The sequence below is a fragment of the Phascolarctos cinereus genome, unplaced genomic scaffold (assembly GCF_003287225.1).
Source record: "Phascolarctos cinereus isolate Bilbo 61053 unplaced genomic scaffold, phaCin_HiC Scaffold_4;HRSCAF=312, whole genome shotgun sequence".
Taxonomy (NCBI): Eukaryota; Metazoa; Chordata; class Mammalia; order Diprotodontia; family Phascolarctidae; genus Phascolarctos; species Phascolarctos cinereus.
The window spans coordinates 586,416,264-586,431,408 of record NW_027555847.1 but is presented as its reverse complement, the minus strand read 5'-3'; positions in this window follow the sequence as shown (position 1 = coordinate 586,431,408).

The window sequence follows — 15,145 nt, the reverse complement described above, 5'->3', positions numbered from 1 at the left end:
AAAAGAATCATATTCCCCTACCCTGCCAAATGTCAACTTTTGACTCAATATGGGGTCAAAAATTTTTATGAAAATGGTCTACACATGTATAGAGATTTCTTGGATGGCTGTGAAAGGGGGATGGAAATAGGGAATGATCCTAGAAGTGGCATCTCTGGAAATGTGGGTAGAGTTGCCCTTCCTGCTTCCAGCAGACCATATGTTTGTGACTTAGCAATGAAAATACTTTTTAAAAATATTTAATTAATTTATTTTTATATGTTATATTTTAAGTTCCAAACTGTCTCCCTCCCTCCCTGCCTCCCCCACACTAGAGAAGGCCACCATTTGACATTGATTTATAAATATATGTAAAACTATATTATGCATACTTCTACTTGTCAGTTTTTTCTCTGGAGGTGCTATCTTTCTCTGAAGATGCTATCTTCCTTTGTAGGTCCTTTGTAGCTGATGTGAGTATCTATAGTACTAAGAACAACTCTGTTGTTCACAATTATTCTTTGGTTTGTTTGTTTGTTTTTGTTTTTTGGCTGGGCAATGGAGGTTAAGTGACTTGCCCAGGGTCACACAGCTAGTAAGTGTTATGTGTCTGAGGCCGGATTTGAACTCAGGTCCTCCTGAATCCAGAGCCGGTGCTCTACCCACTGTGCCACATAGCTGCCCCTCACAATTATTCTTAAAACAATATTTCTGTTACTGTATACAATGTTCTTTTGGTTCTACTCACTTCGCTTTCCATTATTTCATGAAAGTCTTTCTATATTTTTCTAAAATCAACCAGCTCATCATTTTTTATAGCACAGTAGTAATTCCATTACAATCATATACCACAACTTGTTTAGTCTTTCCCTAATTGATGGGCATCCCCTGAATTTCTAGTTCTTTGCCACCACAAAGAGAGCTGCTATAAATATTTTAGAACATATAGGTTCTTTTCATTTTCCCCAATCACCTTGGGAAACAGACCAGATAGTGGTATTGCTGTGTTGAAGAGTATACACAGTTTTATAACTCTTTGAGTGTATTTCTAGATTGCTCTCCAAAATGGTTGGATCAGTTCATAGTTCTACCAATGGTGTATTAATATCCCAGTTTTTCTATATCCACTTCAACATTTGCATTTTCCCTTCCATCATTTGAGCCAATCTTAGAGGTAAGAAATGATATTTTCCTTTCTGTAATTAATAGTGATTTAGAGCATTTTTCATATGTATATATATATGTATATATATGTGTGTATATATACGTGCATATATATATATGTGTGTGTGTGTGTATGTGTGTATATATATAGTTTTGATTTCTTCATCAAAAAAACTGCCTGTTTATATCCTTTGATCATTTATTGGGGAATACTCACATTCTTATAAATCTGACAAAGTTCTCAATATACTTGAGATATGAGACCTTCATCTGAGAAACTGTCTATAAATTTTTTTTCTCCAGTTTTCTGCTTTCTTTCTAATCTTGGCTACATTGATTTTATTTGTACAAAAACTTTTAAATTTAATGTAATAAAAATTATCCATTTTACATTTCTCAATGTTCTCTATCTCTTATTCATAAATTTTTCTCGTATTCATAAGTCTGATAGGTAATATGTTCCATGTTCTTCTAGTTTTCTTGTTATATCTCCCTTTATATCTAGGTCATATATCCATTTTGACCTTATCTTGGTGAATGGTGTAAGATACTGATCTATACCCAATTTCTACCAGACTGCTCTCTAGTTTTCCCAACAATTTTTACTAAATGATGGCTTCTTATCTGCAAAGCTTAAATCTTTATGTTTGTCAAACACAAAGTTACTAAAATAATTTACTATTGTGCACTCTATGTCTGCTGTGTTCCACTGATCCACCCTTCTATTTCTTAGGCAGTACCAGATAATTTTGATAATTGCTGCCTTATAATATAGTTTAAAATCTAGTACTACTAAACTTCCTTTATATTTTTTCATTAATTTCTTTTGTATTCTTGACCATTTTTTCTTCCAAATGAATTTTATTATTATTTTTTCTAGCTCAATAAAATAATTTTTTTGGTAATTTAATTGAGATAGCATTGAATAAGTAGGTTGCTTTAGGCAGAACTGTCATTTATTATGCTAGATCTGCCCACCCATGAACAATTAATATTTCTCCAATTATTTAAATCTGACTTTCTTCGTATATAAATGTTTTATAATTATGTCCATGTAGTGCCTGGATTTGTCTTGGCAGGCATACTCCCAGGTATTTTATACTGTCTACAATTATTTTAAATGTGGTATATTTTACTATCTCTTCTTGTAGGGTTTTGTTGGTGATATGTAGTAATGCTGATGATTTATGTATGTTAATTTTATGTTCTGTTACTTTGCTAATATTGTTTCAACTAACCTTTCAGTTGAATCTCTAGGATTTCCCAAGTATATCATCATATCATTTGCAAAGCGAGATAGTTTTATTACCTCATTGCTCATATGATTTCTTCAGTTTCTTTTCCTTCTCTTATTGCTATTGCTAGCATTTCTAATACAATATTGAATAACATTGGTGATAATGGGCATCCTTGTTTCACTTCTGATCTTGTTGAGAAGGCTTCTAGCTTATCTGCATTACAAATAATGCTTGCTAAAGTGATAAGTAGCATCTACCTACAACCATCAAGCAAGCATTATATGTAATGAGGATAAGCTAGAAGCATTTCCAATAAGATCAGGGGTGAAACAAGTATGTCCATTACCACCACAGTTATTCAATATGGTACTAGAAACATTAGCTTTAGCAATAAGAGAAGAAAAAGAAATTGTAGGAATTAGAATAGACAAAGAAGAAACAAAGCTGTCAGTCTTTGCAGATGATATGATGATTTACTTAGAGAATCAAGTAAAAAACTACTTGAAATGATAAACACCTTTAGCAAAGTTGCAGGATATAAAATAAACCCATATAAATCATCAACATTTCTATATATTATTAACAAAGCCCAACAGCAAGAGAAAGAAAGAGAAAATCCATTTAAAATTACTGTAGACATTATAAAATATTTGGGAGTCTATCTGCCAAAACAAACCCAGGAAGTATATGAACACAATTACAAAACACTTTTCAGACAAATAGTCAGATCTAAATAACTGGAAAAATATCAGTTACTCATGGGTAGACCAAGCTAATATAAAAAATGACAATTCTACCTAAATTAATTTACTTATTCAGTGCCATGCTAATCAACCTGACAAAAATTATTTTATAGAACTAGAAAAAATAATAACAAAATTCATCTGGAAGAGCAAAAGGTCCAGAATGTCAAGGGAATTAATGAAAAGAAATGCAAGGGAAGGTAGCCTAGCCATACCAGATCTTAAATTGTATTATAAAGCAGCAATCATCTAAACTACTTAGAATGGGCTAAGAAATAGAGTAATGGATCAGGGGAATAGATTAGATACACAAGACATAGTAGCCAGTGACTATAGTAATCTACTGTTTGATAAACCCAAAGACTTCAGCTTCTGGGATATCTCTTATTCATAAATTCTTGACAAAAACTGCTGGGAAAACTGGAAGGCAGAAACTAGGCATAGACCAACATCTTACACCACATACCAAAATAAAGCCAAAATGGCTACAGACTCTATATATAAAGGCTTATGCTATAAGCAAACTGGGAGAGCAAGAAATTGTTTACCTGTCAGATTTATGGAGAAGAGAAGAATCTATGACTAAGCAAGAGATAGAGAACATTATGAAATACAAAATGGATGATTTTGATCATATTATATTGAAAAGTTTTTGCACAAACAAAGCCAATGCAACCAAGATTAGGAAGGAAGCAGAAAACTGGGAAAGAATTTTTATAGCCAGTGTCTCTGATAAAGGCTTCACTTCTAAAATATGTAGAGAACTGAGTCAAATTTATAAAAATACAAGTGGATCCCCAATTGATAAATGGTCAAAGGATATGAGCAGGCAGTTCTCAGATGAAGAAATTAAAGCCATCTATAGTCATAAGGAAAAATGCTCTAAATCACTATTGATTAGAGAGATGCAAATCAAAACAACTCTGAGGTATCACATCATACCTAGCAGATTGGCCAACATGAAAAAACAGGAAAATGATAAATGCTGGAGAAGATGTGGGAAAATTGGAACATTAATGCATTGTTGGTGGAGTTGTGAACTGATCCAACCATTCTAAAGAGCAATTTGAAACTATGCTCAAAGGGCTATAAAACTATGCATACCCTTTGACCCAGCAAAAGCACTTCTAGGTCTGTATCCCAAAGAGATCATTCAAATGGGAAAAGGACCCACATGTACAAAAATATTTATAGCAACTCTTTTTGTGGTGGCCAAAAATTGGAAATTGAGGGAATGTCCTCAATTGAGGAATGGCTGAACAAGTGGCATATGAATGCAATAAATATTATTGTGCTACAAGAAATGATGAGCAAGCAGACTACAGAAAAATCTGGAAGAACTTATATGAGTTGATGCTGAGTGAAGTGAGCAAAACCAGGAAAACATTGTACACAGTAACAGTAACATTGTTGGCTAACTTTGATAGGCATCTCTTTTTAACAATGTAAGGAGCTAAGACAACTCCAAAAAACTTATGATGGAAAATGCTGGCCATATCCAGAAAAGGAACTATGGAGTCTCAATGCAGATTGAAGCATATTATTTGCTCTCTCTTTTATTTTTGTTGTTGTTTCTTCTTTCTCATGGTTTCTCCCATTGGTTCTAATTCTTTTTTACAACATAATTGATGTAAAAACAGGTTTACTATGAATGTATATGTTGAGTCTATATCAATTTACACATCATCTTGGGGTGGGGGGGGGTCTCATGGAAGTGAATGTTGAAAACTAAAAATAAATACATAAAAATAACAACCAAATCATGCTTGCTGATGGTTTTAGATAGATGCTTCTTTTAAAATACTTTCCTTAGATGCTCTGAGGGAAAATCCATTTATACCTACGTTTTCTAGTGCTTTTAATAGGAATGCGTGTTATATTTTGTTAAAAGCTTTTTCTGCATGTTGATATAATCATATGATTTTTGTTACTTTTGTTATAGATACAATCAATTATGTTAATAATTTTCCTTATGTTATATCAGTCCTGATTCCTGGTATAAATCCCATTTGGTCACCACATATAATCTTTGTGATACATTGTTGTTTCTCCTGGCTAGTGTTTTATTAAGAATTTTTGCATCCATATTCATTAATGAAATTGGTCCATAATTTTCTTTATCTGTTTTTGTTCTTCCTGGTTTAGGTATCAGCATTATATTTGTTTCATAAAACCCCTTCTTTGCCTGTTATTTGAAACAATTTACTTAACATTAGAATTAGTGAATCTGTAAATGTTTGGTAGAATTTACTTGTAAATCCAACTGGTGCTGAGACCTTTTTTTCATAGGAAGCTCATTTTATGGCCTGTTCAATTTCTTTTTCTAAAATAGGTTTATTTAAGCTTCCAGAAGCCAAGATGGTAGAGTAAGAAATAAGTCGCTCTCATCATCCCTTATTAACCTCTAAAAGCCCAGAAAATATTGCCCAAGTTAAAACCCTGGAATACCTAAACCAGCAGAAAGATGGGATGCAGCAGTCCCCAGGTAGCTTGAGGGATTAATGGGAAAGACCCCCTCTTTCCCTGAGGGAAGCTGAGCAGTAGAGAACAGGAGGCATCCCTGCAACCTAGTGGAAAGCCCCACCTCAGCATACCAGGGAGAGATCCTGCACTCCAAATGGTGGAGCAGGCAATCACCAACACCAGGACCCCCAAGTGCCTCAGTATGTGCAGGGGAACCAGTGGAAACCAGCTCGAAAAACCACCATGTGCTGTGCCTCGGCATTCTACTGCAACCAAATCTCCCAGTGCCTCAGCAAAACTCTGGGAAGTATTCCAAGGGTGAGAAACATCCCTCAGCAGCAAAGCCTCCATCTGAAAGGAGCTGAAGAAAACAAAAGGAAGGAAAGGCCCAGGTGAGCAGGCAACCTCCAGGGGCCACACTACCCAATCCTACTTCTACCCCTGGAATCAGTGTTGCTGATTCCAGCCCAACACCAGGTAAGCTGCCAGAACCCTACATCCTCCAGCTGCCAGCAATTGAGGCCCCAGCACATAAAGCAGTGCCCCCTGCTCTCCAACAGGAGAGCTCAATGTCTTTAAAGGTCAAGAAATAAGCAAACACTATGAGCAAAAAGAAACGTACAATAGATTTTTATTATGGGAACTGTGAAGATCAAGGCAGAAATTCTGAAGAGGACAACATTGTCAACAAACCCACATCTGGAACCTCAAAAGAGAATATGAACTGGTCTGAAGCCCAAAAAGCCTTCTTGGAAGAGTTCAAGAAAGATTTTAAAAGTCAAAAGGAAGAGGTAGAAGAAAAATTGGGAAAAGAAATGAGAGGTATGCAAGAGAAAGTCAATAGCTTGGAAAAAGAAGGACAAAAATTAACTGAATAAAACAAGTCTCTAAAAATACAATTGGCCAAATGGGGAAGGAGGTACAAAATCTAATAGAAGAAAACAATTTGCTAAAAATTAGAATTGGGCAAATGGAAGCTAATGACTATGAGAGAGCAAGAATGAATCAAATAGAAACAGAAGAATGAAAAAATAGATGAAAACGTAAAATACTTCATTGGTAAAATAACTGACCTGGAAAATAGATCCAGGAGAGACAATTTAAAAATTATTGGTATACCTGAAAATCATGAGGAAAAAAAAAAGCCTGGACAATATCTTTCAGGAAATCATCAAGGAAAACTGCCCTGAAGTCCTAGAACCAGAGGGTAAAATAGCCAAAGAAAGAATCCATCAATCACCTCCTGAAAGAGATCCCAATTGAAAACTCCAAGGAATATAGTAGCCAAATTCCAAAATTACCATTTCAAGGAGAAAATACTGCAAGCAGCAAGAAAGAAACCATTTAAATGTCATGGAACTACAGTCAGGATTAAGGAGGACCTTGCAGCTTCTACATTAAAAGATCATAGGGTATGGAATATGATATTCCATAAGGCAAAGGAGCTTGGATTACAACCAAGGATCAACTACCCAGTGAAAATGAACATAATCTTTCAGGGGAGGAGATAGACATTCAACGAAATAGGGGACTTCCAAACCTTCCTGATAAAAAGACCAGAGCTCAACAGAAAATTTGATCTTCAAATACGAGACTCAAGAAAGACATGAAAAGATAAACAGGACAGAAAAAACAACAACATGTTATTAATAAGGGCAAATTGTTTACAACCCTACAAGAGAAGATGACACTTATAACTCTTGAGAACTGTATTGTATGTATGTATACTTTAAAGTATACATAGAGGGGGTGGGCATAAATTGACTTTGATGTAATGATAAAAATAATCTAATCAAGTGGGTTAAATGGATCTAAGTAAGTGGATTAATCTGATCTAACTAAAGGAAAGTACTGGCAGAAAAGGAAAGGAGGAAGTAGACAAGGGTAAGTTACATTACAGGAAAAGGCACAGAAACCTATTACAGTAAAGGGAAAGAAGGGAGGAAGATGAGCATTGTTTGAACCTTACTCTCATCAGATTTGGCTTAAGGAGGGAATAACATAATCAGTTAGGTATAGAAATCCAACTTGCCCTATAGGCAGTAGGAAGGAAAAGGGGAAAGAAAAGGGAGGGGAGACAGAAGGGAGGGAAGAAGTAGTAAGGGTAAAGGGGAAGAAAAGGGAGAGGGCTAATAGAAGGGAGATGGGACTGAGGGAGGCGGTTGTCAAAAGCAAAACACTAGTGAAAAGGGAAAGGGAGAAAGGAGAAAGAAAAGCATAAATGGGGGGAATAGGATGAAGAGAAAGACACAGATAGTAATCATAACTGTGAATGTAAATGGGATGAACTCCCCCATAAAAAGGAAGCAGATAGCAGAATGGATTAAAAACCATAATCCTACAATCAGGAAACACATTTGAAACAGAAAGACACACATAGGGTAAAGGTAAAAGGCTGGAGTAGAATATGTTATGCTTCAGCTTAAGTAAAAAAAAGCAGGGGGAGTAATCCTGATCTCAGGTAAAGCAAAAGCAAAAATAGATCTTATCAAAAGAGATAAGGAAGGAATCTAAATGATGGGTGGGCAGATTTCAGAAAAACCTGGAAAGACTTGTATGGACTAATGCTGAGTAAAATGAGCAGAACCAGGAGAACACTGTACACACTAACAATCACATTGTGCAATGACTAACATTGATAGACTTAGCCCTTCTCAGCAATGCAAAGATCTAAGATAACCGCAAAAGACTCAAGATGGAAAATGCTATCCACATCCAAAGAAAGAACTATGGAGTTTGAATGCAGATAGAAACTACTATTTGCTATTTTTTTCTTTTGTTTTGTTTCCTCTTTCTGATGGTTCCTCCTATTGGTTCTAATTCTTCCTTACAACATCACTAATGTGAAAATATGTTTAATAGTAATGTATATGTATATCCTATATTAGATTGTGAGCCATCTTGGGGAGGGAGGAAGGGAGAAGGACAAAAGTTTAAAGCTCAAAAGCTTATGGAAGTGATTGTTAATAAATCAAAATAAATTAATAAAAAACAAACCAAAAAAAAAAAGAAGGAAAAAAAGTACACACTAGCTCCAGTGCTATGTGTTGAGTATATAAAAAAAAAAGAACCTAGCCATTGCTTCAGGAAATTTAGATGCTTCCTGGAGAAGTAGAGAACTGGTATTTAAAGGTTTATTCTTGCTGACAAGCCACTGATACCTGGTTTGGCTCTGATTATGTCCGGTTATCTTTCCAATTCTCATAAGATATGTAGGCTGTTTTCAATCAGTCAACAAACATTAATTAAACATCTGCTAGAGGCAACAAGGTGATGAAATAGATAGAATGGGAAACCTGGAGTCAGGAAGACCTGAGTTCATCTTTGACCTCAAATAATTAGTGGCTATGTAATCTTGGCAAGTCACTTAACCTCGCTGCCTCATTTTTCTCATCTATAAAATAGGGTAATAAGAGCAATTGCTTCCCAGGGTTGTGGTGGAGACAAAGTGAGATAATATTAGTGAAGTGCTTTGTGAACCTTAAAGCATTATATAAATGTTAGCTGTTATGATATGCCAGGCATCATATGTGTTCCAATCTTCCTTTACCTAAGGACAGGAAAGAAACACACAACAGGGACAAAAAGAATGCAACATAGGCAGTGGTGGTTGTTGTCCATTGTTTTTAAAGGGGACGAAAATGATATCACTATGTTGGGTCCAGGTATAGTGTGTCCAGCTGTGGCTGATCAGACCAATATGAGCTTGGAAGGCTTTGCAATGGGTTGGACACAAATAGTCCATATGAACATTTGGAATGGAGATGTCTCTAAATTTTCACATTTCACATTTCTTTTGAGCTACTGCAATTCTGCTTTGCTCTTGGAGCACAGAACCTTCTTTGATTCGGGCACACCAAGCTGGGCCACCTTATGGCAGTGTCTCCCATGTGTCACAATCGATTCCAAAATTCTCCAGAGACAACTTGAGAGTGTCCTTGTGTCACTTCTGACCTTTATGTGAGTGCTTACCTCATAGGTACTATGTGGCTTTGCAGTACTATGTGACTTTGAAGCTGCATGGCAAGTAGGTGGGGTAAGTGTTCCCTCGCTGTGAGGCTTACATCTCTTTCTCTCCTTCTTTCAAACTACCAGGGTTAGAGAGAGATTATTTAGCTGGTGAGTGCCTCAGTTCTAGCTTAGCAGCCAATTAAAAGGCTTTTCTTCACCACATAGTAAACAGACAGGAAATACCCACAAAATACCAATATTCACCCTGAAATAGAGAGCTATGCCCCTCCATTCTGGGTCATCATACATTTCCTGTAGCAGGCTCACTAAACATATGTGTGGGCTGCCTGCTGGTACATCCAGGTCCGGGCTAGCCCCCCATTGTACTACTAGAACATCTATTATACTCAGGAAGCCATCATTTCAGGGTCTTAAGCCATGGTGTGAAAATTAAATCCCATTTTTCAATACCATTTATGTATCCATGAACAGATGTTCACCTTCTGCTTGCATCAGGTCCCAACTTTTAAAGGGAATGAGACAAAATCATTAATAGCACCTTGAGGCTCTTGAGCTTACAGAGAATTTACAGAATTCTTAAGGTTATTGTCATTCATTCCCATACGAATCAGCAATAATGAGTGGTGGTTAGCAGGTTTCATGGCTTTTGGGCAGAATCTCTGACATGTCTGAGATATCAGCCCTCAGAAGAAAACACAACTCCTACTTGTGAATATCAAGGCCAGGTGTGTGACCATGGACAAGTCACTTAATCTCTCTGAGATTCAGTTTCTCCTTCTGCAAAATGGGGATAATAATGACATCTACCTCATAGTATTGTGAGGATCAAACAAATTAATATGTAAACTACTTTGCAAACTTTAAAATGCTATATAAATGCTAGCTATTATCATTGTTGTTGTCGTCATTGCATAGAATGATCTTTGCCACCCCATCCTCCTCCATTCTGGCAATCACTTACCACCAAGCATCTCTTCCTAGTGCCTATTATATCACTGGGCAGCTAGGTAGTACAGTGGATTGAGTGCTTGGCCTGAAGTCAGGAAGACTCATCTTCCTGAATTCAACTCTGGCCTCAGTTACTAGCTGTGTGACCCTGGGCAAGATACTTAACCCTGTTTGCCTTAGTTTCCTCTTCTGTAAAATGAGCTGGAGAAAGAAATGACAAAACTACTGCAGTATCTTTGCTGAGAAAAACCCTTATGGGGTCATGAAGAGTAGAATATGACTGAAATGACTGAACAACAAAAAGTGTATCATTGCATCTAACCTTTATACCCCTAACTACAATTCTTGTTTTCTAGATTAGGGATGTCTTAAATGGTGGCCTGACTTTATATACTCATGAGATTCTCCTTCAAAACTTCAAAGATCTATGGATAATATTGCCATGGTAGATACTCCTTCCACAATGGCAGATTGCCACCCCTCTATGATTTGGTTACTGGTCTTTGAGGGTTTGCCTTGTCTGAGAAATTCATTCCTCCTCTAGCCAACCTGGTGATGAGCCTCTCCAAATTATCTGGACTGGATCTGAAAAAACAGACATACATTCTGTCAACAGGCCCATTCCCAAATTCTTTCTAGCTTGATGGGATCTGCAAGAACTTCCACACTACCAACATAGCTTATGAGAAGCCAGGATCACCTCTAGGTCAACATGAAACATTGCAGGAGGACAAAAGTGGGAGAATATAGTGCTTCGGGTTATATGCTTTGAAGCTAGCTTAGTACTCATGTTATTTTATGATCTGATCATAGCTTAATGATATTCAATAATATGAAATTAACTTAATGACAGGCTAACGTGAACTGTGTCTTAGGACTATTAGAAAGATTGTAATGCATAGTGTTTATTAAGTTGACATTAGGCTCTATAAGAGCCCAATGGTGTTACTGTAAAGGAAGCACATGGCTGTGATTCTCTCCCTAGTTAATTTTATGCCACAAGTTCTTCCTAACCACTTTGGCAAAGACATAAAATAAAGAGAACTATGAAAGCTGCAGGTACTGGCCCATATGAAGAAAACTTGACTAGGCTGTCTTGTGTAATATGGCTCCTTGTAATAGATCCAAGTTCAGGTTTGAAGTCAACAATGGCTGGGAGAACATAGCAGAGCCTCCTCATCAGCTTAGAGTCCCCCTGGTGGTTACACATATTTGTGCATTTTTCCCTTTTCAGAAAACACATTTATAATAGCCATTGTCAGTAAGGAGATCTTTTTAATAGCAACTCAAATATTGCTTCCTTCTGGTATTTTTTAGTTCTAGGATTCTGTAGTCAGCATGGGATTATGTCTCAGGGACACAAAGGAAAATAAAAGAAAGTATATTGAGAGATGAGAAAAACAATTTAAAAGCAACAAAGATAAGAATTAAAAACAAAACATTCATTTGAGGCAAATGAATAAAATACAGGTAACTTTAAGGTTTTTGAGTAATTTACTAACCTTGCTAATGACACCATTAATCATGGATTAGATACTTGGATGGATCTGTGATGTCATCATTGCAAACTACTGAATCTTTGTTACACTATGTGATTCTTGTTCATGTCCTCCCATCAATCTTCCATAGTGGATCTATGTGATGTTAGCATCTTGGGGGGAAAATTTTGTTCGCTCACAGTGTGGGCACTAAGCTAGATGAGAGAAGCGGCCACCCTCTTCTGCTCTGTGGCCCCAAGAAATGGGCTTGGGGTGGGTGTTGGTCTGTTCTGGTTGTCCTTTTTATTTATTTATTTATTTATTTAAGGCAATTGGGGTTAAGTGACTTGCCCAGGGTCACACAGCTAGTAAGTGTCAAGTGTTTGGTCTGAGGCCGGATTTGATGGAATAAATTATTAATAGATCATTAAAGAGATGGTTACTAAAGACTAGCCTGCCCCCAGGACTCCACTGCCTCTTAAGTGTTAGGAAGAATGAGGAATGAATATTTTTACCATCATCCCATAGGCCAGGCAGTTGTGCCATCAGGGCAGGAAGTTGCTTCATAGTTCTAACAAGGGCACCAGCCTTATGTTCATGTTGAAGCTGCTTTTATGTGCAGATAGAAGCAAGGAGACTTGGAATCTCCAGGCTGATATTGTTAAGTTGACCCACCATTGTATGGTTGTGGACTTGATTGTCTTTGACAGAGGGAGAGAGACCAACTGTAACCAGTCTCCTAACCATTTCCCAACGGCAGAGCAGCTGGTCTGGTGAAGAGCCAGCATAATCTCCAAGTGACATACCTGACCCAGCCTAGAATCAGATTGGCTTATCTAGCTGAGATATTGGACTCTGGACAGGACAAGATCAGCTGAGCCACTGGTCCCTTGGAGACACTATTGCTTTTGAAGATCCAACTCAGCTGAACAGCAGAGATACTCATACTTTACCAATACCATGCCTTGCAGCAAAAGTCCTAAGGACCCTCTGAGGAGACAAAGGACATTGAGGCCCTGAAGTTCCAGAGCTATGAGTTGTCTTGGCCATATTTGTTCCCTATGTGTATGCCTTCTACTATTGCAGGACTCTGGTGCTGAGCAAATGTAACTATTACTCTCGCTATGTCATTTCAGCAAATGCTTATGCTAACCAAGTGAGTCTACTGGCTCATGGGAGCTGTTGATCCAGTGTTAGGAGGATAGACCCTCCCTCCCTAACCCCCTCTCCCTATAAAGATTACCATTAAAACCCTGGAAGTGGTAGAAGCTACTTTTGTGGAGACTCAACATGCTAGTGCTAGTATAAATAGGGTGGGTGAATGAGCCCTGAGGGAGCATTACATATGGTACCTCACCAGCCACCCAATCCAACCTATAGCCTATGTATTGTAACTGTTAGAACTCATCCCCTGTGGTTAGCAAACTTATACTACTTCTAACACTCCTAAACCTTGTGATATTGCCTAAAAGTAAACGTTTTCCATCACACTTGCACCGTTTAAATCACTTACTATAGTAACAAGGGTGGACAAGGTCTCTATCTATACCCCCGTTCTATGATGTGGCTTTCACTTTTAGTGTTCTCTGGTTGCCGAGGCCAGGTTGGTAATCCTCTTCTTTCTTCAAGAGAATGCTGCTAAGGAAACCCTCTTCTGTCTCCTAGATGGTTTGACCCCTAAAATCTTGTACTTGGGGCTACTTTAAAGGCAATCTTCATGGTTAGGGCTGCCTATAAAATTTCTCTTGACTGGACTAGAAGACTAGATTTCAGTGTCATGCTGGTTATGAAATCTTGCCTTGCTTGTTAGAAAGCTGAATTATAAGATGATTGGGTTATCCCCCAAACAACCCCAAAGGCTGGTGCTGCCCAGAAAATCTCCCTCCTCTATCTAGAAAACTAGACTCTGGGATCATACTGCCAAAGAAACAATTTGGGACATTGTCCACAAGCTACCTTAGGCTGAATGAGCCAGCACATTTCTGCTTCTGCCACATGCTTCTGCAAGTTTGGAAGGTGCACTAGTTTGTGGTCAGAGGACATGGATTTGAATCCTATCTCTGATTCTTTCTACCTGTGTGACTTTGGGAAAGTCACTTAAACCTCTCTGAGCCTCAGTTTCTCCATCTTTAAAATGAAGGTGTTAGATTAGATGACCTCCAAAGACTCCTCCAACTTTCTTAAAAAATTTTTTTTAAAAAAATTTATCAACAATCACTCCCATAAGCTTTTGAGTTTAAAATTTTTCTCTCTCTCCCTCCTAACCTCCCTCCCCAAGATGGCACGCAATCAGATATAGGCTATACATATACATTCCTATTAAACATATTTTCACATTAGTGATGTTGTAAGGAATAACTAAAACCAATAGGAGGAACCACCAGAAAGAGGAAACAAAACCCAACAGAAGAAAAAAAAAGCAAATAGTATGCTTTGATCTGCATTCAAACTCCATAGTTCTTTCTTCTTTGTGGATAGCATTTTCCATCATGAGGCCTTTGGAGATGTCTTAGATCCTTGTATTGTTGAGAAGGGCTAAGTCTGTCAATGTTAGTCATTGCACAACGTGGCTGTTAACTGTGTGCAATGTTCTCCTGGTTCTGTTCACTTCACTCAGCATGACCCCTCCAACTTTCAATCCATGATCCTATACTTTAGCCTTGGTTGCTGCCATCCTTTGGGTTGAAAGAGTCTACTCTCAGGAGCCCTCTTCTTAGGCCACATCATAGGTAAGCAGATTATTTACCTGTGTGCTTCTACTGCAAGTTGACATCAACTGTTCCTGGAGGTCAGTGGGGAGGGAAGAAAGGGTTTGCTCCTCTACCCACTACCTACCCCATACACTTGTGATACTCTGGGCATTGCAGAAGAAAAATGAAAGGCAAAAAGGTAAAGACAAAAAGAGCTGAAAGCAATTTGTTATTCTCTTTTACAGTAAGTCACAGAGAAGTGGTTCCTCATATCAGACCATATTCTCCAGAGTCCCAGCCAACTAGTTTTCTTGAGGGCAGCCTCAGTCCCTAAAACTCAAATAGGAGCCATACCTGGTTTGTAAACAAGGCAACAATTGATATGTCTATTTTTTTAGGGGAGAGGTAAGCTCAAATGTCCATACCAACTGCCACTCATAGGACAGGCAAACCAGCCTAGTAGAAGCAGC